Source organism: Canis lupus, chromosome 14, assembly GCF_003254725.2.
Source record: "Canis lupus dingo isolate Sandy chromosome 14, ASM325472v2, whole genome shotgun sequence".
In the NCBI taxonomy this organism is placed as follows: domain Eukaryota; kingdom Metazoa; phylum Chordata; class Mammalia; order Carnivora; family Canidae; genus Canis; species Canis lupus.
In genome coordinates, this window is record NC_064256.1 from 23,621,033 (window position 1) to 23,646,756 (window position 25,724).

At 38.0% G+C, this 25,724-nt stretch overlaps 1 protein-coding gene across 1 annotated transcript in view; it reads left to right on the forward strand.

The window, feature by feature from the left end:
• NXPH1 (neurexophilin 1) overlaps nt 1-25,724 on the forward strand; it is a 433,900-nt gene that overhangs the window by 6,449 nt on the left and 401,727 nt on the right. Inside the window, exons 4-7 of the mRNA XM_049093635.1 lie at nt 3,129-3,216; nt 14,630-14,794; nt 16,807-16,873; nt 17,878-17,938. The gene's annotated coding sequence lies outside the window, so the exon portion shown is untranslated. The remainder of the gene's footprint in view (nt 1-3,128; nt 3,217-14,629; nt 14,795-16,806; nt 16,874-17,877; nt 17,939-25,724) is intronic.

A 25,724-nucleotide genomic window follows, 5' to 3' on the forward strand; every position in this document is an offset into this window, starting at 1 on the left:
TCTCTCTCTCAAATAAAGAAGTAAATAAAATCTAAAATAAAACCCTCCTTGATAAATAAAGATAGCAATTATTGAAATATATATGATGTGATTACAAAACAAAACCATTAATGAATTTTTGAAATGCAGGTATGTCGGTAATGAATCTTCTGGCTTTGTACATCTGAAAAAGTCTGTTTCACCTTTGTTTTTGAAATATTTTTCAAAAAAAATAAAAAAGAAAAAAAGAAATATTTTTCACTGGTAAAGAATTTGACTTTTTTTTTTTTTTTGAGCTTTAAAGCTGTTGCTGTGTTGTGTTCTAGTTTGTTTAAGACATAAAATCTGTCATCTTTATCTTTGCTCCTCTATGTCTTTTTTTTCTTTTGGCTGATTTTTAAGATTTTTTTTCCATATTGCTACTTTTAAGAGCTAAGAAATTTGATTATGATGTCCTCAGTATTGTTTTTTCTTGTAGCTTTGGGATTGTTGAGGTTTTTGGTGCTGTGGGTTTCTATTTAATTTGAACTGTGAAAAACTTCAGACATACCCAGAATAACCAACACAATATTGAAGGTGAGAAAGTCAAGGGGCTGACATCACCTGACTTCAAGACTTATTATGAAGCTACAGTAATCAAGAGTGTGTGATGCTGGCAAAAGATTAGACAAGTAGATCAATGGAACAGAATAGAGAACCCAGAAGTAGACACCTGCAGATATAGTCATCTAAACTTTGATAAAGAAATGAAGGCAATTCAATGCAGAAAAAAGATAGTCTTTTCAACAAATTGTATTGGAACAACTGGACATCTACATGCCAAAAAAATCATCTAAACACAGACCTTATATCATTCACAACCATTAACTCAAAATGGATCATAGACTTAAATGTAAAATACAAAACTATAAAATTTCTGGATGATAATGTAGGAGAAAATTTAGATAACCTTAGATATGGCAACAACTTCTTAGATACAACACCAAAGTTATAGTCAATGAAAGAAGAAAAATGAATAAATTGGACCTCATTAAAATCAAACGCTTCTGCTCTACAAAAATATACTGTCAAGAGAATGAGAAGACAAGCTACAGAAAGGGAGAAATATTTTCAGGAGGCATCTGATAAAAGACTGTTATCCAAAACATTCAAAGAAAATGAATAACAATAAATGGACAAAAATTCTGAACAGACCCCTCACCAAAGGCAATATACAGATGGCAAATAAGTATTTTAAAAAGAGGTTGAATATCATATGTCATTAAAAAATTGCAAATTAGGGACACCTGGGTGGCTCAGTTGGTTAAGCGTCTGCTTTCAACTCAGGTCATGATCCCAGGGTCCTGGGTTTGAGCCCCAGTGGAGTCAGACTCTGCTCAACAGGGAGCCTGCTTCTTCCTCTCCCTCTGTCTGCAGCTCCCCCCCATTTGTGGTCTTGCTCTTTCTCTGTGTCAAATAAATAAATAATCTTTTAAAAATTGCAAATTAAAACAATGAGATACCAGTGCACATCTATTAGAATGGCTAAAATCCAAAACACTGAAAACATCAAGTGCTAGAGATGATGTAGTGCAAAAGGAATTCTCATTTATTGATAGTGGGAATGCAAAATGGTACAGTCACTTTGGAAGACTGTCTGGCAGTTCCTTACAGAACTAAACATGCTCTTAACATACGACCCTACAATTGCTCTTCTTAGTATTTACTCAAATGAGTTGAAAACATGTCCATACAAAAACCTGCATATGAATGTTTATAGCAGCTTTATTCATAATTGCCCAAAATTGAGAGCAACCAAAAGATGTCCTTCAATAGGTGAGTGGCTAAACAAGCTGTGATGTATCCACACAATGGAATAGTAATCAGTGTTAAAAAGAAATTTGCTATCAAGCATGAAAAGACATGGAAAAACCTTAAAAGCATATTGCTAATGGAAAAAGCCAGTCTGAAAAGGCCATACTGTATGATTCCAACTATATGACATTTTGGAAAGGCAAAAATATAGGGACAGTAAAAAAAAAAAAAAAAAAAAAAAATCAGTTGCCAGGGACTTGGGTAGAAGGAGGGAGAGAGAAATACTTTTTCTTAATATCCAATATTTTGAATAGCATTTTGTCTGTTTTAGTGCTTTTAGAGGGAGGTATAAATCTGGCCCCTGTCATTCCATCTTGATCAGAAGTCCCTCTATTAATGAATTAATAGTAACCTTGCAATATGTATTTTCTGGATTACTATGTATTACTGCTTTTTTTGTTGAGGAGAATCTATTGAATAAGGTCCTTCTGGATAACTCAACTGAAACGTCAGAAACAAATGGCTTGTAAAAGAAGAAATTGAATTAGTAAGAATGAAAAATAGACTATTTTTCAATAATTTTTTTCAACTGAAAGCATTTTCATATATTGTATTGGCAGACATGAAAAACAATACTCAGGCTTGATAAGGATATGGGAAAACAGACACTGACAGGCTCTCAAATGGAGGATAGAAGCAAAAATTTTACATACTTTTATGAGGGGAAATTTGGCAATACATACAAAATATTAATTGTGCATACCTGTGACTCTGCATTTCTGCTTTTAGGATATTTTCCTTAAAGAAATAATTAGTTGAGTGTACAAAAGTAAACCTATGAAGATGAACATCAGAACACTGTTTATAAAGTTAAACTTGAAAACAGTAAATTGTCCATCTAAAGTAAGGATTATTTAACTGAATTACACGTTTAGTACATTTACATATTGGAATGCTGACAGCTGTTAAAGAGAATAAGGTCAAGACATTTCTTAAATGTTTCACAACACTGTGAAGTATGATTCTATTTAAGTCAATATTTTATGTTTATTATGTATTTATATTCACTAAAATGTTAACAGAGGCTGTCTCCAGGGAGTGATCTCTTTTTGGCTGCAGCTGGAAGTGGGGGCGGGGGGAGGGTTCATTTATACTCGTTAGTAAATGTTTGGCTTTTTTGCAGTGTACATATAGTGTTTTACAATTTGCAAAAATTGGGATGATTTAAATTCTGACTCTAGAAGAAACTAAGAAGTTTTCACATTTGAAAATGTTTGTAAATACTGGTTTACCTTCTACTGGTTTATATTATAAAATTCCTTAATGATTTTATCTTCTGTTCTTCTAATCTCTAGATTAAACTTTAAGCTTCCTCCACGTGCTAAAAGTCCATGGCTTCCTTTCTCCTTGCTGCTGTCACCATGACAAATGTGAATTGCTTAGGTAAAGCTTGGGTGCTCCCTAATTGGGGGGAACCCATACAGTGGCTCAAGCGCTTCCTTTTTTCCAATAAAGTGACTTTATTCCTGGGTGACGATCTTGAGCTATATGCATAAAGGCATTTGGAGTTGGAAAAGCTTAAAGTGGTTCTGGGAATCCCTATATCTCTTTGGGGGATTAGAGGTTGTCCAGATTTGAGTGGGAAGAGAGGATTATGAATTGACTTTACATTAAAGATATCTTCCTCCTAAAGCTCTTTTTCTTACTTATCTTGGCATGCTTAAAAACTTCAAAATTATTTTGAATTCCTTTCTAGTAATTTACCTCATATACTCAATTAATTGTTAAATCCCCATTCATTACAAATTTATGATTCACTATTAGAAACTGTAGTTTCTTTTCTACTATTTCTCAGCTGTCCTGTCCATTTTTCTTGATCTTATTTATCTTCATTGCTTTTCCAACTCTAGCTGTTTCTTGTCTGGAATTTAAATTTTTTTTTCCTTCCATGATTGTACATTTAGACTAACACTAAGCTAGTTAAGATTGTTCACAATAATGAAAAAAAGAAGATTGTCACAATATAAGTATTTTAAGTACTTGTTTTTGTATCTACTTTAAGCTGAGAATTGGGCATGTGTGCACGTGTGTGATTGTGTAGGTGTGGTGGGTTATGTTGGGTTGGAGTGGGGAGGGTGATGTGTAAAGTAATAGAAAACAGAATCTATGCCTTACAATTACTCTTTAAGTACGAAGTTAGTTAAACTCTATTATGATAGTCTGGTTCAGTCCCAACTACAAAATCTTCCAAAGGTTACATCAAAATCAAATGCCTAATCAAGAAATTCAACACCTTTATCAGTTCTAATTTGCCTTGCTCACCTGCCAACACTGATTTCTTCTGCTTGTCCTCTCCTGTTCACTAACCCCACACATCCTTGTCACCAATCCCCCCCCCCCCCCCCCCCCCCCCCGCCAAATTCATTCACTCAAGAATGATCACTATCTCCAGGTGCCAGGGCCAGACTTTCCCTGAAGGTGTTCCTCAGCTCCCAGTTCAGAGTACCCAGTAACTCCTGGCCCTTCTAATTTCACTACCACCACTGCTACCCCAACACTTTCTGTATCTTCTAAATCCCTGTTAAAGTTCTCATTAAATGCTCACTGAAGCAATCTGAAAGGAAAACTTTCTCAAGTAGGGAAATAAAGACTATTGGTCTTAAAACCCAGAGCCAGTTCAAGCAGTTTGCATTTTTCCACAAGAGATGCACACAGGCAATCAGGGTCTTTAATAGCCAGGACTCCACCTTCTTCATTTGTGTGTCTTCAGCACATCTACTAGTGTGCCTTAGATGTACTATATTAGATATTCATCAATGAACTCACCCATGAAAATTTGTTGAATTGCTGAGTGGTTTGTGTACAACTAGGTTTGTATACACAATGGTTTGTATACACTCCTCTGAGTTGGGGTGGCCTATTATTTCTTTTGGTTCTGTTTTGTTTAAGTTTCTCCATTAATTCTTAACCATATTTAAAACTTTGATATTCAGTACTAATAATTTAAAACTTTGATATTCAATACTAATGATTTATAATATTGATAGAGTGTGATATTACTTATTATAGTCTTTTTCCACTCTTATTTTGTCCTAAAAATCATGTAAGCACTTGTGCTATAAACTATAAATGTTCACATGCCCCCAAATTCATATGTTAAAGCCTAATCCTTAATGTGATGATTTTTTGAGAGCTAATTCAGAGCCCTTATAAAAAAGATCCCAGGGATGCCTGGGTGGCTCAGCGGTTCAGCACCTGCCTTCAGCCCAGGGCGTGATCCTGGAGACCTGGAATCAAGTCCCACATCAGGCTCCCTCATGGAGCCTGCTTCTCTCTCTGCCTATGTCTCTGCCTCTCTCTCTCTCTCTCTCTCTCGATGTGTCTCTCATGAATAAATAAATAATCTTTAAAAAAAATAAAAATAAAAAAAAATCCCAGAGAGCTCCCTCTCCATGTGAAGACACAGAAGACAGCTGTCTACAAACAGAGAACAGAAAGTGGGTTCTCACCAGACACTGAATCTGCCAGGGCCTTGATCTTGGACTTGCCAACCTCCAGAACTGTGAGAAATAGATTTCTGTTGTTTATAAGCCACCTATTCTATGGTATTCTGTTATAGCAGTCCACACAGACTAAAATAACTTGGAAACATGCACATTCCCCAGGAACTTTCCAAATCTATGGCATCAGAAAATTCTGTGGAAGGTCCTCTAAGAATCTGTATTTTTAAATCCAACTTAGTGATTCTTATAGCCAGAGAAATTTGGAAACCCTGCTTTATTGAGAAACTCAAGAAGTCTTAGTTGAGGTTAATTACTGTCTTTGATCTTTATGCCAAACATAAAGCATTAACATCAAAATGCCTAAATGCTAGTTTCATTAATTACCATCTGAGTGTTTTGGGGCTAGTCCAGTGTTTCCCAAATTTGTCTGCAAATTAGATTCACAGGGGTTCTTTTTAAAGAAATGCCATAACTCAGGTCACACCCAAGACAAATTAAATCTCATTCTCTAAGGCTATGATACAGGCATTAGTATTTTTTGACACGTATATACTAATAAATTAGTATTTATTTCCCAACATGCACATAAGTTTAGGAACCACTAGACTAATCATTGATCCTCTCTAAGGCTGTGTCTTTATGAGTAAAATATAGACAATAAGTCTCATTCTAAAATGTTATTAGGGGGCAGCCCAGGTGGCTCAGCAGTTTAGTGTCGCTTCCAGCCCAGGGACTGATCCTGGAGACCCAGGATCCAGTCCTGTGTCAGGCTCCTTGCGTGGAGCCTGCTTCTCCCTCTACCTGTGTCTCTGCCTCTCTCTCTCTCTGTCTCTCATGAATAAATAAATAAAATCTTTAACAAAATAAAATGTTATTAGGAATTAATCTAATTAGTGCATGTGAATATACCTTATAAATGATAAAACCGTGTATAAATCTACTGCATTATATTTTAGGATTCAAAGTATTTTGAGTAAAGCTTAACAAATTTGCAAATAAGAGTTTTTATATTCTCTGTATATTTACCTTTTTTAAATGCTTATAATTGTGATGGTGAGTTTAGCAGTTTAGCATGGCAGATTTAAGCTAGCAAAAGAAACCACTGTTCAGAAAGCTATCCTTAAATTTAGGTAAGTTTTAGGTAAATTTTCATCAGGTGACAGTAGTGTATCTCTGGTCCTGGTTTAAAGCAGTGATTCTCAGCTCTCACTGTGAATCAAAATCTTCCTAGTCTTAGGTTTATCCACCAAGATTTTGATTCAGTAGGTCTGGAGTGGGACTCTAGCATCTGTAAGTTTATCAAGATCAACATGTCATTCTGATGCCCTGTTGCTAACCATGGTGAGTTTGTTATTTCTGTTAAGTCTTCTGTTCTACCAGATTTAGTCATAAATGTTCTACTTTTTTAATGTCAGAAATATCTTTTCATCATATAAAACAGAAAAAAATTTTAGAATAGCTTAAAAAATATTTGTATCCATATGGATACCACTCCTTATTACTACTACCATTCAGTCTTTATTATAGAATCTTATAATTTTATTTCAAAATGTGTCCTGGCTTTCTTGATATATAAGCAGACCTTCCCAATGTCTGTGATTACTTTCTGCCTTTTTAAAAAGTCAGAGAGAGGGGATCCCTGGGTGGCGCAGTGGTTTAGCGCCTGCCTTTGGCCCAGGGCGCGATCCTGGAGACCCGGGATCGAATCCCACGTCGGGCTCCCGGTGCATGGAGCCTGCTTCTCCCTCTGCCTATGTCTCTGCCTCTCTCTCTCTCTGTGTGACTATCATAAATAAATAAATAATTAATTAATTAATTAATTAAAAAAAATCAGAGAGAGAGGGGATCCCTGGGTGGCTCAGCAGTTTGGTGCCTGCCTTCGGCCCTGGAGTCCCGGGATCAAGTCCCACATGGGGCTCCCTGCATGGAGCCTGCTTCTCCCTCTGCCTGTGTCTCTGCCGTGCACTCTCTCTCTCTGTGTCTCTCATTAATAAATAAATAAAATCTTAAAAAAAGTCAGAGAGAGGCACCTGAGTGGCTCAGTTGGTTAAGTGCCTGCCTTTGGATCAGGTCATGATCCCAGGGGCCCTGTATGAGGCTCCCTGCTCAGTGGGGAGTCTGCTTCTCCCTCTGCCCCTCCCCTCTACTCATGCTCTCTCTCTCCTTGGGGTATCTATAAGATACCTCTAGATGTTCTCTTTATTTTCTTTACCCTCTTCAATCTGACTTTTTCCCCATCTGCTGTCTTATTCCCTTGTTTTGTTGGTATGTGGTCCTCTCTTGAAGAAACACCCGTCTAGAACAGATCTAGATACCCCAAAACAAGAACAAAACCTATTTCTGAAACCACCCAATCCATCTTTAAATTGCACTAATGACATATTTGATCATTTATTTGGGTTAATTATTTTTACTTTTATGTATAATTTACTTGGCCTGTCTTTTGTTTCATGACTATGCTTTTATTTACAACTGTTTGCTTTCATTTATTAGCATTTTATACATCCTAAGGCTTCATCTGCCTCTGATTTCAGATAAACTGTGTACTTTCTGCAGAAGAAGAAATAAATGATTTTCTACTAAAATATGTTAGATTGCTAGGAACAATGATAAGGGTGGATCATTGGATTTTCATATTTGATATTTTAAGTTTTATTTATTTTTTATTTTATTTTAAGTTTTAAATAAACTTGTGAATTGTTAATCAATTTTTGTGTTAAGTCAGTATTGAATAAGCATTAGCCTCAGCAGAACTTGAGGCCAATAGAATCTTAAGATGACTTTAAAAAGTTATAATAAAAGCAGGTAAATTGATTAATCTTTTCCCAAAACTTTTGCAGCCTTCTGTTCACTTTCCCATCTATTCCCTGCTACCATAGACAAGTTGTATTCTTTATTGTGATTTGCAAAGAACTAAACACAATGCTGCTTAAATAAGATCTAAAGATCAGTGCTGCTTAAATAAGAGCTAAAATCTTATCTGCATTATGTCTACCTTTGTTTAAGAAGTATTACTTCTCACAAATGTTATGACGATTGCCCTTTCTCCTAGAACTACCCTCCTAGTTCATTCTCTAGCCTGAGCCTAAGGTCATCTTCCTAAAGTACAAATGTAATTATTTCTCTCTTTGCTTAAATTTTCTGATGGTCCCTTGTGCAATGGTTACCTGTTGTTCTGGCCATCCAGAACTACTTCTTTATTCATAGGAATTAAATGGGTTTCTTAAATTTAATATTAGAGGGAGAATGTGCTAGTTCTTCCTGGGGAGTGGAAGCTAAATGAGGAGCTCAGAGCTCTTGGTGGTCATGTTTTTCACAATGTGCAGGAATCCAGGCAATAGCAAGAAAGAATGAAGCCAGCCCATGGGGAGAAGCAGAGATGAGAGTTAGGGAACAATCTGCTGGTGGTATTTGAAGCCCCTGATACAAGTTGTCCCTAATCCTTGGCTGTATCCCCGTCCTTCCAGAAGCTAGTTGTTTCATCCTTCCTTGCATCACACAAGATACCCTAGGACATTCCTACGAGTTCTCCACTTTCACCTAAGCCAGTTAGAAATAGGTTTTTGTCACATGTAAACAAGGAGTCTAGATGGGAATAGCTGTAAGGCCCTTCATGACACGGCCCCAAGCTTCTCAATTCCATCTTCATTTAACCTTTAGGAAGATACTTAGCTGCAAGTAACAGAACAGTGACAAAGAGATTTAAATAATAAAGCATTCCATTCTCTCACATACCAAGAAGTGAAGACAAAGACAGAAATGGGTCCAGTGATGGTTTATCAGTTCCACTAAATGAAAACGCCTTAGTTAGCTCTGTAATTCTTTGGGTCTTTTCCTTGATCAAGGAAAGTGGCTTCAAACAGCTTTTAAGACCTACATGAGCATTACAGACAGGTAAGAAGCGGGCAACAGCCTTCTCCTTTGGGAGGGTCTGTTTTTAGCCTGGGAGGAAAGCTTCAGCTGACCTCTCCTTAGATCTGATTGGCCAAAAGTGGGCCACATGCCCAACCCTAAATTCATGATTGTGAAGTAATAATTGCCTTGACTCATTCCCTAGCTGTTCTTAATTTAATGCCTCTGTGCCAATCATCTGAGATTCATTTAACAGAGAAAGTAGAGCTGTAGCAGAGCCAAGGAACCACATTTACTACACGTATGTTTCCATTAGCCTCTCTGTTCTTCCACTACCACAGTTACTACCTACCAGCCCCCCAATTCTAAGAGCCAGCTTTACCAAACTCCCTTCAAGAACCCAAACATACTGTGCTTTCTGTGGTTGCTTTGATCTCTGTACATAACTTTTGCTCTGCCCAGAACTCACTCTTCTTCCTTTATTTAGTAGCATCTTGGTCTTTGTGGGTCCTTTTCCCTTAGACTTTGGCTTACATTCCACTTCCTATGAAAAGTCTTCCCTGACCCCCAGTTTCACAACACCCTCTTATTAGTCCTATCTTAGGATCTCTTGGACTGCCTAATAATTTTCTACTTATTTGTATCCTCTATTAGACCATAAACAACCCCTCCTCTTTTTAAGAGAGAGAGAGAGAGAGAGAGCAGCAAGCAGGAAGAGGAGAGGGGCCAGAGGGATAGGGAGAGAGAATCCAAAGCAGGCTTCATGCTCAGCATGGAGCTGGACACAGGGCTCAATTTCATGACCCTGAGATCATGAAACAAGCCAAAATCAAGAGTCAAATGCTTAATAATAGACTGAGCCATTCATACGTCCCTAGACCACAAATAAACTCTTTGATAGTTTATTGACTGGGCCTTATTTCTCTATGGCCTCACATAGAGCTTGCACATAGCAGATGATCTCTAAAAACTTATAGAAATAAATAAAGCATTTTTTGAGAGCATTCAAAATCAAATTGTGTTAAAATTATTTTAAAAAGGGTACTAAGAACATAGGTGTTAGTTTACATCTGATTTTTATTAAAGGGAATAGAGTGATTTGTTAAAAAAATTCCTATTAGACATTTCTTTTTTTTTTTTTTTTTTTTAATTTTTATTTATTTATGATAGTCACACACAGAGAGAGAGAGAGAGAGAGGCAGAGACACAGGCAGAGGGAGGAGCAGGCTCCATGCACCGGGAGCCCGATGTGGGATTCGATCCTGGGTCTCCAGGATCGCGCCCTGGGCCAAAGGCAGGCGCTAAACCGCTGCGCCACCCAGGGATCCCTCCTATTAGACATTTCTATTTAAAGTCTTGGCTATGATGGTTTCCAAAGAGCATGGCAAAGGATGATTTCCCACTGAGACAAGGCAATATTCATTCTGTTTGTCTCACGTAAGATCTAAAGATTCTAAGAGCTTTTGAATGGGCCTTACATTTTCAAATGAGCAGATTTCTGCATATGGATTCATAACATAGAAACTAAATGTAGCTAAGTGATGAACTTACTTCCTTACTTAACTTTTATAATGTGCTATTTTACTCTGCAACTTCTTGCTAACATTTTATTACAAAAAAACAAGGTGACATGACAAGGACCTTTCAATCCTTTTTGTAAGTAGATGAAGTTTGAATAAGGAAGGAAGGAATTAAATGAAGAAAAAAATAACCATCACATTTGATTAATATAAGGGAGCAGTACTTTGAAATTTTAGCACTATGGAGTTAAACATTGAGTTTGTCATTAATGTGAGATAATGAAACATTCATTTACAAATTTCTGAAGAGAATTTGCCAGGCACAGTAAGTTGGGTCCTCTTGGGATTTTGGACATAGTGTTGTCATATGCTGACCTTTTCCTGGGTGGCCACCCAAAAGTTGCCAGTTCGGAGTGGGGCCCAAAGTTTGAGGGGGCTTTCCAGTTAGCACAGTCTCCAAACATGGATCCAATACTGCTTGCTGGAAAGGTCTATGGCCCAGCCAAAAGCTATAGGGAGTCGTCTATGACAAGCCCCAATAAGACAATCCCAAAGGCAAAGTCTTCTTTAGCAGATGATTCCTGGCTTGTGGCTAGGCTCATGTAGAGACTGAATCATTCCACCATCTGGTGTAACACAGCCATGGTACCTTGATGACTGACCTGAAATGGTATTGTCCCAGACACTTAGCTGTAAAGCCAGCCACTCCCAGCAGTACTCCACCTCAAGTGGATTGAGAAAGAAGAGAAATCTGTGAAGCTGAGCCTATGAGAAACCTGAAGACACAGGTAAACTGTATAAACAGGCAGTTGTACTCCTACATTACTTTCTTCCTTAAGTCTCATGGGGAGTTTCCTATGCCTAGTGGATCAGGAACAGAGTCACTTGAGCCTGCTGCTGTACAGATAGTTTTGCGTGATATGCTGGCCCCAGACAGCTGAGAGGAAGTACTGCTGATCTTCAGGGTGGCCCTGTACTACAAGTGAGAAGGGAAATGCTTATAATTGTTAAGTTTCGAGCAGAAATTTTATTGTTCACTTTGCTTAGAAGGAAACATTTTATTGTCTACTTTACCTGAGGTCAGAATCTATACTAATTCTTAAGCTAATGATTTGGCACATGGGCAACTTCCAAAACCTGTAACAAGTAAGGCAGTTGGAATCTAGCACTGAAATGGCTGAGGACCTGCTGTTGTGTCAGACATTTACCCATTCATTGCTGGATTGTGAAGGGGTCAGAGGTGTCTCTGAGGGAAGGGCCAGAGTGACTTGGACAATGATGTGTATACTGGGGCGGGAGGTTTGGGACAGTGGCCATATTTTAGAGCTGGCTAAGGCTGAATGAATCATACTGGGTAATTTTTAGTGCTCATCTGACTAGATCGTTAGGGACTTGGAAGGATCAAGATTGGAGAATTGAGAGCAATGAGGTTTTAGGGACGGGTGGATGGACCATTTGGAACTGGCCCAGAGTAAGAATATGTGTGTTCATGTGAATGCTCACAAAGAGGCATCATTGCAGAAGAGGTTCTTAATACTCAGAGAACAAAATGATTCCTTCTGTGGGAATCAGTTATCTTCAACAGAGCCAGTCTGATGGTTCATGGGCATAAGAACTGTGATGACCAGACTGGAGGTGATGCTTGGATTCAGTAACATATATTTCCTTTCACCTAGACTAATCATATACTGTTAAACAAGAATGACTAGCAATATGATTCTCGGGGACCTGGGCTACTACCCTGTGGCAGATAAATTCTTGCATGTTGGAAATGCCCCTTCATCATGGAGAAGCAATGACTTATCATTACTGGAATAGTCTTTCTGGATTTGGATTTGCTTTCCCTTCTTACATGCCTCAAAAGCATCACAGGATTCCATACATAGTTTTTAATCAGTGAACTCACTGCACTGCCAAACAAGGCAAAGGCTACTGACTGCCTGGCCTTATTATATAAATATCCTGTCATCCTGATGAACCTACTCTTCATTGGAAGGACCTATTGGAAACTTAACCAGACACTATCTAAGAAGTAGCATCTTGTAATATTGATATGCTAAGTTGTAGGATCTAGAACATGAATGGAACCAGTGACTAATACATTTGATATTGTTTTCACAGCTGTAATGCAACCTAGGACTTAGGCGTGAAGACATTTCTAATAATCACACTTACTCTTTCACTTTCAGAAGTTTTACTTTAATTCTTTAAAATTATTTCTTTAACACTTTAGCCTGAGCAATTCAGTACTCAGTGGAAAAATGTTTCATCCAAGGGTTAAAAAAATGTAGATTTTGTTGAATTGGGAGCTGAGACTACCACCTGGGCATATTGGATTCTTTGTGCAATCAGGGCAAAGATCTTTGGCAAGCTGTGGTGTTGGCTGCAAGCCAGGAGAACTTGGAACAAGCAAAGGAGGAATCTATCTCATATGTCAGCAGCAGTCTTGTGAATGCCTGCAGAATGGAAGACTAGCTTGCACCAGTATTTTCCTTGCTAAGTATTTATTCTCATGTTTCCTTTTAAAATGAGAATTATAATAATTATTTTTTCTTTCCTTGTCTCTTTCTTTTTTTTCCAGGGATATATAATGTTATCCAGATCATGGTTCAATTTATCACGTGGTTCATAGGCTATAGAATACTGAAATGGGGTTCTGACAGAACTGAAGAGGAATGAACATTAGCCGGAGGTCCTGGGCTTGAAGGCCAGCATCTCCCTTCTGTGTGCAGTGGCTGGCAATAACTTTGGTTGTTCCCCATTGTGGTTATGTGAGGTTTGGTTGGATTATATGTTTTGAACTTGTTTGTTTGTTTGTTTGTTTGTTTTTGGAATAGAGGGAAAAAGACGTGTGTGTGTGTGTGTGTGTGTGTGTGTGTGTGTGTGTGTGAAGTAGCCAGAAGGTGCATTAGAGCACATGGCTTTCAGGTAGTTGTATAGTCGACTGTGAGTTTCTCCTCTCAGAGAAATTATTCCTTTGTGCACAGACATAGGCCCCAGATTATATCTGTGCTGTTATTCTGTCTACGTGGCCACGAATGCCTATCAGGGAGCTGCCTTCTATGATCTGTATACCAATTATTAAAATTTGAAATGGTGAGACAGAGAGATGAGATGCCATTTGATTTAAGTCACATTAGTAGCAAATTTTAGAGAAAGATCTATAAACTCTTTGAGGCCCTGGAACTTCCCCACTTTTTGCCCTTTTGAGACTTTGTCCTTCACTCTCTCTTTAGATTTCATGGATTGCTTAGAAAATTTCCTATAATCTTCTCTTTTTGGCTAAGTTAGCCAGAGTTATTTTTATGTTCCTTGCAATCAGAGAGCACTGGTTAACTAATATAGAAATCAAGGACAACCTTTGTGTACAGTGTTCCTACATGGTCTTGCTTAATTTTTCAAAAGATTTTATGTATGTATGTATGTATGTATGTATGTATGTATGTATGTATTTGAGAGAGAAAGCACTAGATAGCACAAGCAGGGGAAAGGGCAGAGGGAAAGGGAGAAGCAGGCTCTCCACTGAGCAGGGAGCCTGATATAGGGCTCCAACCCAGGACCCTGGGATCATGACCTGAGCTGAAGGCAAATGCCCTGAGCCACCCAGGCACCCCAGAGTTGCTTAGTTTTAATAAAAAAATTATCCAAGAATTGGGGAGAATAAAGCTACAGGAAGAAAAGACTTCCAAGCTAATCTCTTCCTTCATGGGATTGCACTGCTCTCTTTCTCTTTCCTTACATTTCTGGGGGCAGGAGGCGGGGAACTTGGCATAATTACTGGAAAACTATATTTATTTTTCTAAAGCTAAAATTTGGATCTACAGAGGACATGGCATGCTGAAGAATGAAAAACCACCATCTGGGATGACCAGTTCATTTTAGGTAGCCTAGTATAGTATAGAGAGAGAATGAAGTCAAACGGACAGGGAATAAATATATAGTAGGTTGACCTTTTCTGTGGTTTCCTTTCTGTGGTTTCAGTTCCCAAGGTCCACTGTGTGGCCCTGTAAGCAGATGATCCTCCTTCTGACATATGGTCAGAAGATCATTAGTGTGCCAATGCTGCTGCATCATGATGCCTACGTCATTCACCTCACTTTATCTCTTCATGCAGGCATTTTATCCTCTCATGTCATCACAAGAAGGGTGAGTACAGTATAGTAAGATATTTTGAGAGAGAGAGAGAGACCATACAGAGACCACTGTAACTTTTAGTACAGTGTATTATTACAATGGTTCTATTTTATTATTAGTTATTGTTGTTAATCTCTTACTGTACCTAATTCATAAATTAAACTATAGGAAGTAAGTATAGGAAAAAACATAATACAATTAGAGGCTCATACTGTCCACAGTGGTAGGCATCTGTTGGGGGTCTTGGAACATATCCCTTGTAGAGAAGGGAGGCTATTGTACATAGACCTAGAATGATGGCAAAACAAATGTAAATACAGAAGCTAGATGAAGTCCTGTGGTGCTATCTTCCTCATTTGTGCCGTTTTACTGATCTCTGTCTCTGAGACAAAGATAGATGTGGTAGTGGTTGCAAGCCATAAAGAAACTTGCCGAATAAACACAATTATATATTGGTGGCTTTAGGTATATTATTCAATAATGTCACCTCTTGTTTATTTTCATTTACTGGCCTCATTGAAAGCTTTCTCCTCATCGAAATCTATTACTCTGTATTATATGTTAATGCAGCAATTCTCAAAGTTTAGTAACCCTAACAATTACCTAAGGGTTGTCTGTTAAAATGCAGATCCTGGGCCTGCCCCTCAGAGGTTTGAAGTTATTAGGTTAAGGTGGGACCTGGAAGCTCTCCTTTTAATAAGAATCAGGATTTTCAAATGCATTTGGTCATTGGTTGAGTGACCATAAAAATTATTTTCCAAACCAGGACACTTCTGAGTGAAGTGAGTTGCTACTAATAATTACTCTGGGAGGAAGGCAAATGCACTATCCCAGGCAATCCATGCATGGCCAGTCATTGATCACATCTGAGAAACACAACTAAGTGAAATTAAATTTCGATTGTAACAACCCAAACATCACATTAAAACTGATTGTGGTATAAATGTCTTCGTTATATATGAGAAATTTTAAGTCTCAAGAAAAAAATAGATGGAAATCCACTTATTTTTCAGATGGAGGACTACTTGCCTGCTATACCCTAGAAAATTCATATAATCTTTGGTAGGCTTGTTTTGCCCACCTATTTTGAGATCATTCAAGTACTTTTAAATCACAAAATGGGGCAGCCTGGGTGGCTGAAGGGCAGCCTGGGTGGCTCCAGGTTTAGCGCTGCTTTCAGCCCGGGGCGTGATCTTGGAGACCCTGGATCCTGCTTTGGGCTCTCTGCACGGAGCCTGCTTCTCCCTCTGCCTGTGTCTCTGCCTCTCTCTCTCTCTCTCTGTGTCTCTCATGAATAAATAAATAAAATCTTAAAAAAAAAATCACAAAAATGCTTTTTGTTTTCTCCTCTCAGGCTTCCCCTTTTAGCCTCCCTCCTTTCCCTCTTTACATTCCTTCCCTCACTCATTTATTATTAAATATTCATTGAGTGGGGCACCTGGGTTGCTCAGGGGTTGAGTATCTGCCTTTGGCTCAGGTCATGATCCCGGGGTCCTGGGATCGAATCCTACATCAGGATCCCTGCAGGGAGCCTGCTTCTCCCTCTGCCTGTGTCTCTGCTTCTCTCTCATGAATAAATAAATACAATCTTAAAAATAAATAAAAGTAAATATTTGTTGAGTAATCCAGAAGACTAAGAAAGTCAGAGGCTGGGAGAACACAACCATGGGCCATCATTCCTCCTACTCTCCATAAAATGCAGACACAAACTAGGTTCTGGAATTCCTATAATTAGCTACTGTTCTAGACAGGTGTTTAGCCAACATATTTAAAAATAAAACAGAACCAATAAGAAAGCATGTATTTTATTTTAATGCTAGTTTAGCAATTCAACCAGAAACACTTTAGCCTTGAATATTTAAAGGACTAGTTACTTCAAAGTATTTTAAGTGATGTTACATTGTAAATACGAAATTGTGTCTCTTTTGTCTGGCATGATTGTCATTGTGTTTAGAATCATTCTTGTAGATGAAGATAAGGTTTCACTTTGTTCTTTTCCAGTTAATTTTGGGTTTGCATTATAGGGAACAGATCAAGTGTGTTGGAGAAGTAGGTATGTGCTGGAGAGGAGGAGGGCATTAACTATTTCATGTGAGTAATAAAAAATGGCATTTGCCTCAGAAGTAAACTAGCAAATTATACTCATGGCAACATGGACAAATTAGTGTATCTTTAAAGATCCCCGACCTTTTGAATTACTTGTCTCATAGAAAATGATCTTCCTCCTCAATTTTTAAAGTTATGGGTTCTAGGGAAATTGGAAGAGGATTATAATATTTACCTTTTCTCTCTTTTATCAGAAAGGAAAGGGATTTACTTAGGCAGATATTATCATTCTTTTATCTTTGTTGATGGTGTATCATCTTAAAGATGTTTTTAAAGACTTGGAACAACATGAAGCACTTTGATGGAAAGATATGTATTTTTTAAACAAGTCATTTTTTTCTTTGACCTTTCATCTTTCATATACTAATTACCATAAACACAATTTAAAAATTATAAGTTGAAATTCCTCATTTAGTTTGAGCTCTCCTTAAGGAATTCAACAAGAAGCAAATGTCAACTCTAAATAAATCTTTCTGATGCATCAGCTATAGTATGGTGTGTATAGTTTCTATAAAATAAATGCTACTTTCAGCTTCTGTTAACCCACATTATGCCAGGAAATTTCCTAATGGTTCTTGTAGATGTTTTCTCTCTCTGTAAACCTATTACTATGAAACTAGTTCCTTCCTGACTTCCTGTTATGTTCCTCTTTTATTGTATTATTGATATTTATTGTGTTGGAATAATTTCTCTTTATAAATTAATTTTTTTTCTTAATTTTGTCCATGTTCTTTATTTTTTCAACTTATACTATACTTTTATTATTAATTCCTTTCCTTTCAAGAGGCATTAATACTTGAGAGGTTTATTCTGTTTGCAAATTTTTTTTTTGTTTGTTTGCAAAATTTAATTAAAATTTCCTCCTTTCTCAAGATACTAAATCTATTATTGTTCTTGGATTTTAATATTTCAATTCAAATCAATAGTGGAGAATGTAGATATTCACACATTGGTCTAAATGATTTTCCTCTACTTTTCCATCTTTCTAGCAGCTACTTGAACATTATCTTTGGGATCCCCAAGTGTAAAAACATGTTCTTCTATCTCCTGGTATGTAAAAAAAGTCATTCTGTAGTTTTTTGTGTATGTACTTATATATGCCACATTTGTGTTGTCTTCTCCATGTCCATTCATTCAGCCAGACATTTGCTGAGCACCTATCATGATGGGTCAGACATTGTGTTTAGGTTATACTTATTTGTATAGTTTCTTTCCAATTGCAGGTTTTTTTTATTTTAAAGTTCTAAGGCTGCATACAATAAGTATGCTTAAACAAATTCTTACTCTATTTTACACCTTATTTTCTTATATAGTTGATTGTAGTGTGTTTATAGATTTAAGAGACATGACTACTGAGCTAATATACTAGTCATTCTGATAATTCTAAAAGTTCCCAGTGATATCAATTGTCTGTAGGGTCTTTGTGCATGTATAAAATTTTATTGAGAGCTGCAAAAAAAATTTACAGAAAATTTGATGGTTTTTATTGGCAATAATTTTATTTAAAATGGCAAATTAAATACAGATGATTATAAGCTGTAACGTAGTATCATTAATTATGTGCCAACTTGGCCAGATCAATTTCAGCTAGCATAAGAAAACTAGATACATGAAAAATTACTGGCAGTCATGTTAAAATTATTCCATTCACTAAAAGTTCACCTTCTGCAAATAAAGTTTTATTTCTGGATCTTTATAAATTACTCTATGAGAAAAAAATCAGGAGAAATAGGAAATAAATTTAAAATGGACATTTTGCTTAGATGATTTAATTAATTGGAAATCACTGCTATTGGCCAGCTCTGTTCAGCCAGGATCAGTTGAGCAGAAGATGCTGGGTAGAGCGATTAAAAACACTGGCATTCTTGAACAGCTAGGAGAGGAATTCTTGACTTGGGCCTCTACTGTCCTCAGAGTCCATGTTTGCCTGACAGGAGCCAGGACTGGCCAGCATTTCATGAGTTGTGATATTGTGATTTATAATAAGAATTAGGTGGGATGCCTGGATGACTCAGCAGTTGAGCGTCGTCTGCCTTCAGCTCAGGGCATGATCCTGCAGTTCGGGATCCAGTCCCACATCGGGCACTTTGTGTGGAGCCTGCTTCTCCCTTTGCCTGTGTCTCTGCCTCTAGCTCTCTCTCTCTGTCATGAATAAATAAATAAGATCTTTAAAAATAACTAACTAAATAAAATATAATAAGAATTATGTATTTGGTCTTTGTCCTCATTTCTGACACAGAGCTCCTAAAATCCTTGTAGTTTCCTAAATGATGAAAACAATAAAGATGTCTTTTGTTATGTGAATGAGGTGACTTTTCAAAGTACCTGAGGTTGAGGGCTGGTTGCCAGGGAAGGGAGAGGAGCTGGGGTTGTAATGAAGCCTCTATAAAGATCCGAAAAAAACACGATAGAATTGGGCGTCCCTGGGCTGGTGAACACATGAAGATCTGGGGCAGGCAGTGCCCAGGAGAGAGTATGGAAGCTCAGTGCCTTACCTCATGCTATGGGTCTCTTCCATTGGGCTGTTCCTGAGTTACATCCTTTTATAGTAAACCAGTAATCTAGTAAGTAAAGAGTTTCTCTGAGTTCTACGAACTGCTCCAGCAAATAATTGAACCCAAGGAGGGGGTTATGGGGATCTCTGGTTTATATGCAGTCTGGTCAGAAGCACAGGTAACAACCTGTACTTGATGACTGGCATTGGAGTTGGAGGGGAAGGGCAATCTTGTAGGACTAAACCCTTAACCTCTGGGATCTGATGCAATCTCCAGGTAGTATCAGAATTAAGTTGTAGGACATCCACCTGGTGTCCCGAGCATTGCTTGGTGGTCAAAATTGGTATCAGAACCAGATTAGGCTCATATATTTAAAAGCTTCTTTCATGGGTACTCCTGAGAAATTAGTTAGTTATATGCAGGTGCAAGATAACTCCTCTAGTGACCTAAAGATGGACTGGTTTGATGAGATATGAACTAAATGTCACAGAGAAAACTTGTCAATTAATGGTGGACGCTGGATGTAATAGGTCAAATGGAGTTGAGAACTTAAGTCTCCATTTAGACTATTGTAAGTTGGTGTTAGAGAAGTGTCTGTCTGCTTGACTCAGCAGAGGAAGCCTGCTATTAGATGGGAGGGGGCTATTAGGGGAAGGTTGTGGGTAAAAGAAGAATGGAACTGATTAGCAAAACAATAAGGAAAGGTGTGTGTGTGTGTGTGTGTGTGTGTGTGTGTGTGTATGAAAGTAAGAGAGAGAATGAGAGAGACAGAGGGGATGAGGGAATGAGAGAATGTTTATGGTGTATCATAGCTAACTTAGTTTTTGCCCTTCCTGAGGGCTTATTTAGCTTTTCTCCTTGAGAACCTCCCATTTCTCCCTGTTTTAACCTTAGTGACTGTTCCATGAATTCAGGAGCCCATAAGGTAGCAAGGAACATCAGACAAGGGGACAACTTGTTCCTCCTTGTTAGACCCTGGTACTTGATTTACCATGGTCTTGCAGGAGGGTTTTGTAGTGCTGTCTTCTCTCATCACACTGTAATAACCTCCTCTGATATGAGCAGTCAAACAGATAGCAGTTTAGTGTGGAAGAAAATTACTTAGGGCTTCTGGCCTAAGCTGTGTTCTCCAATCTTCTTTTCTCAAGAGATGTAGTGCAGAGTACCCACTGCTTGCCAGGATTTATCAAGCTGCACTTACTTGTCTGTTTACTGTAGGAAATACAAATGCAAGGGGTGGAGGAATGATATACACAGTGTACCACACAGTGAGCTTTCACTTCATTATTTCCTTTTTTTTTTTTTTTATGATAGTCACACAGAGAGAGAGGCAGAGACACAGGCAGAGGGAGAAGCAGGCTCCATGCACCGGGAGCCCGACGTGGGACTCGATCCCGCGTCTCCAGGATCGCACCCTGGGCCAAAGGCAGGCGCCAAACCGCTGCGCCACGCAGGGATCCCTCACTTCATTATTTCAAATAGAATTTAAATTTAAAGGATACTAATAACTATTTTAGTCTTTTATATGTTAGATATTTTGTTTTAATAATGTGAAAAACTATCATTAATTTGCTGAGCCCTTTATATAAAGTCTATTTTATTGGTTTAATTTCTGTTAGAGGGAAAACATACAACACACACACATGAAAGGTCACAATTAATTCCAAAATCTTGGGATATGGGGATGTCTAAACAAATTCTAGGTCAGTTCAACCTCCTTCGTTAAGCAAATATTTACAGATTACCTGCTCTGAGCCAGGCTGAATGCTGGGGATGCAAGAGGACTCACCTGAATCATGAGCAAGGATTTAGCCTTATTTATGCTAGATTGAAGGTTTGCAGTGTTTTATGGCATCATTCTAAAACCCCGTTGCCAGCTAAATGGGATGAAATACAATCCTAAGTATTGTTTAAACATTTGATAGTATGTTTCAGCATGCTTATTTCCTAAAACCCAGAGACGTGGAACAATCCAAAAGAAGCCCCAAGCTCTGCTTCTGCATCCCACCTAAGAGTCTCTTCACTTTTCTGCTTGGTAGGATCGCTTGCCAATCACTATTCTGGGAGAAAGATCCATCTTCTCTCTGTAGTCTACAACTCTTGTCTAAACTAGGTTTATTCATCTTTGTGGTCACCAGTGTTCTCAGGACTTAAAATATTTTATCTTTCAATGAGTACCTCCTTTCTGAGATTCATTTTTCACTTGCATTTCCTACCTTTATTGTTAAAAGCATCTGTAAAATTTACAGGTTGTATCTTTTTTTCTAAAGTTATTTTTCCCTCCTCAGAAGATACAGGGTTATAAAGTCATTTGTAACTGAGGCTAAATCATTTTTGTTTCTAATCCAATACCTAAAACAGTACCTGTTTTCTTTGTTCCATTCATGTGACTTTGGTTTGGTAAAGAATTTGAAGTCCAAAAAAAAAAAAGAATTTGAAGTTCATGTGAATATAAAAGTACCTAATACAAGCAACTCATCCTGGAACAGGATTAAAGAAAACGCCCCATGTGTGCTTACCAGTGCTGTTTAGTGGTCTTGCCCAGGAAGAATCATGACACCTATAGCTCAACATCTTGGAGATTCAGATGGTAATTAGGAAAGGCCACTTCTCACCAATTGGAGCTTAAAAACATTGACAGGCATTCCATTCTGAATTAGTCTAATATTGGAGCCTTTCCCCCCCTAGGAAATAAAATGAGAAAATATAAATATGAAAATATTTATATGAATATAAATATAACCTGATGTGTGTATCATTTTCTACTCAAATACGTTTTGTTATGAAGAGAACTGTATATGAGAATTTTTATATATCTCAATATTGATCCATTTCCACAGACCCTGTAAATGGATGAATGTCTGTGCAGATGGAACTTGATGCAGAGCAGAACAAGCAGCAAGCATTTTGACTGTTAGCACTGGTTACAGAATTGTTTCTTAATGAGGCTTATTTCTAGTTGGATATATTGGGATTATATCTGATGCTTGCTAAGTGCTCAATAGATTATTTGATGAATGTATGAATGAACCTACAAATGAACTTGAAAGTAGAAAAATAAAACTAATTCTATGCTTTGCCTCTGTGAATAATTTCTAGAATTAGACAATTTATATTAGCCTCAGAGAGTGAATTTAATAAGGACAGGAATAAGATTTAAGCAAAGCCCAGAACAAGGCATCTAGGGGGGCGGTGAGGTCAAGAAATGTACAGTGAGTAATTGAGGACTTACTCTGTACCCACACCATGCTACAAACTTCCACAGTTGTTACCCTCTCTAAATCACACAATAATCCCATAGATGAGGCATTACTAGTTTTATGTTATAAAGGAAGACATAGGGGCTCCACAAGTTACATAGCTATCGAAGATTACAAGCCTACAAGTGATGGAACCCAGATTTAAAATTTTAAAACCATAGCTAGTGATCTTATGAGGATGGCCTTGTCTGGATTTCAATATTGCTCTGTTGAAACACAATGGAATCCCCACAGCTGTAAAGTGAGTTCAAGCATGAGAAAGAATAAAAAAGAAACACTGCATAGATTTCATTCATCAGGGAACTATAGGAATTTAGAAATACAAAGTAGCCTAAAACATATGCATTCCAGACCTATTCATTTCCTTTATTCATTTATGATATATTTATTCATTCAATAAATATTGATTTGATATCATCTAAATACCATGAGCCCATCATACCCACATCTGGCTTATGTCTTGGGTGCCTCTCATACTATTTTGCATTTTCTTTGGCTCTCCTGAGTAAAATTTATGTTTGCAAATTTTACCCTTGAATCCATCTACTGACACTGAGATGATAATTTGCTTCTTGATTTGTAGCGAGGGGTATCCCAGTTAGTGAGAGAGGCTGAATTAAAGGGGTGTGAGCAGCCAAAGGAGGTAATATGTCTCCATTTCTGCTGAAGAAGCCACCCAAGCAAATTTTCCTGAGGCTATGGTAATCTGGAAGGCTGTCTTTCACTTATCCATGGAATCTAGAAGTTCTGTGTCCATATTGGTAGGATAAGCTAATGTGAGTGTATTACTCAATAACAGATGCTGATATATCTAATCTTTCTTTGGTATTGGAAGGTGGCCTAGGAACACCAGGTGTTAGAGATAGGTTTTCTTGTCACTTGCGCAACCACTTTCATGTGTACTAAGTGTATGAGGTAACAGGTGAAATACCCGAATCAGATTAAAAGTCAACCAGTTAACTGTATTACAGGAATAAAAAGAGCTTTGAAAATGCCAAAGTGCTATAACATATTTTTTGGTATTTTGAGTCCTTTATGATGACTTCAATGGAATGGTTATGTCACAATTAGTAGATATTCAAATATCACAAAGACTTTCTTATGGACAGCTGAGTGGTACAAGGCAATGCTTTTATATCTTTAACAGGCATATGAATCCCCTGGGGACGTTGTTAAAATGCAGGTTCTGATTTAACAGGTCTGGGGTGAAGCTTGAGATTCTGAATTTCTAAAAAGCTGCCAGTGTTGCTGCTGCTGGTTCACAGACTACACCTTGAGTAGCATGGATATAAAATTGAGAGTATTATCATTCTTTATTTCATGGGAATTTATGAAAATCCTATGGATTTATTTTTAAAGATTTTTTTTTTCATTTTTTTTTTAATTTATTTTTTATTGGTAAAGATTTTTTTCTTTAAGTAATCTCCACACCCTATGTGGAGCCCAAACTCCCAACCCTGAGTTCAATGGCTGCACTCTGTTGACTGAGCCAGCCAGGTGCTCCTGAAGCATTCTATTTAAAAACATGCACATATTATGCATGTGTTGCAGGATTCATGGTATATCATCAAATGGTCTTTATTTTTGTCTTTGCTGCCCCTTTAAAATTCATTCAGTAATCATTGGGCGCCCTTGGATGAAAATTTCTCCAGACCCCATGACTTTTCTGCTCATGCTTAAGTAATAGATCACCCTACTGTCAATTAAGGTCACGAACCAGGCTCAATTCAATAATTAGATTTTGGAGCCCAGGATATTAACCAAGCTCTGTCCTTGATTTAACAGACAATCTTTGGTCCAGCCTGGGCCTGTTTTCCCTGTGAGTCTGCCCTAGAAAGAGGCCCTCGTTAATCTTCATTCAGCCATTTTGGGTCTTTGGGTTTAAAGCCGATCGATCCTTTCCTCATGAGGTACTTCTATGGAGTCTTTCTAGGTGCTAGGGATCTCTTTCTTGCAGTTCCCATGTTGCTGACTGGCAGACCATTTAGAATTCTGGAGGCCACTTGCTCCTAAAGCAAGTGGAAATTCCTAGGAATTTGGTTTGACCTGCAGCTTCTTTCTGCTGCCCCTCGAGGACCCCACTGGGCCAGACTCTCATCAGCTGCCTCTGGTCCACAGGAAACACCCTACTGTTCTATGCCCTGAAGAACTCTGGGAATGCAGATGGATCTGCCTCCAGAGCAGTTAGTCATCTCTGATCCTCCAGATCCTCTAAGCAGAAAGCAGATGGCAGGCCTGGGGTCCTCAAAGTGCAGGGATGTGCCCACTCAGGATGGCCAAGTGGATACTTCTGAATCCTCAGTAGAGTTGGGTAGTGTAGACCATTAACAAGGCTACAGCTCTTTTAAGAGTGTTCCCTTTACAAATATTCCTTCTCCTTTCTTATTTCAATTCTTTCATATTCCCAAAGTAGGTCAGAGGGTTCAGAAGTCATAGGATAGATTCTTAAAAAATTTCCTTTGAGGGACATCTGGATGGCTCAGCTGTTGAGCATCTGCCTTTGACTGAGGGCATGATCCTGGGGTCCAGGATCGAGTCCCATATCAGGAGCCTGCTCCTCCCTCTGCCTATATTTCTGCCTCTCTCTCTCTGTGTCTCTCATGAATAAATGAATAAAATCTTAAAAAAAATTTCCTTTGAAATTCTTTTTATGATAGTTTGGCTCCTTTCTTTTACTTATTTTTTTAAGTAGGCTCCCAGTACAGAGCTTGAACACCTGACCCTGAGATCAGGATCTGAGCTGAGATCAAGACCTGAGCTGAAATCAAGAGTTTGATGCCTAGCCGACTGAGCCACCTAGCCCTGGCCCCTTACTTTTAAATGTCTCTCTTGTTATTGTAAAAGAGTGTCAATAACCTAAGTTTCTTAAGCACTACATATCCTGAGGTAGGAGTGATACATTTTTCCCACTTTACAGGTGAAGATACTGAGGCACAAGAGAGATTAAGTAAAAAATGCTGGTGTGAACATAAATTTTACTTCTGAGTTTGTAGTCTTTATCCCTATGCTGGCCATCCAGTAGAACACTTCCAAATATTTGAAGGCAATATAATAATATATCCAAAGGAGAATGTTAAGCAA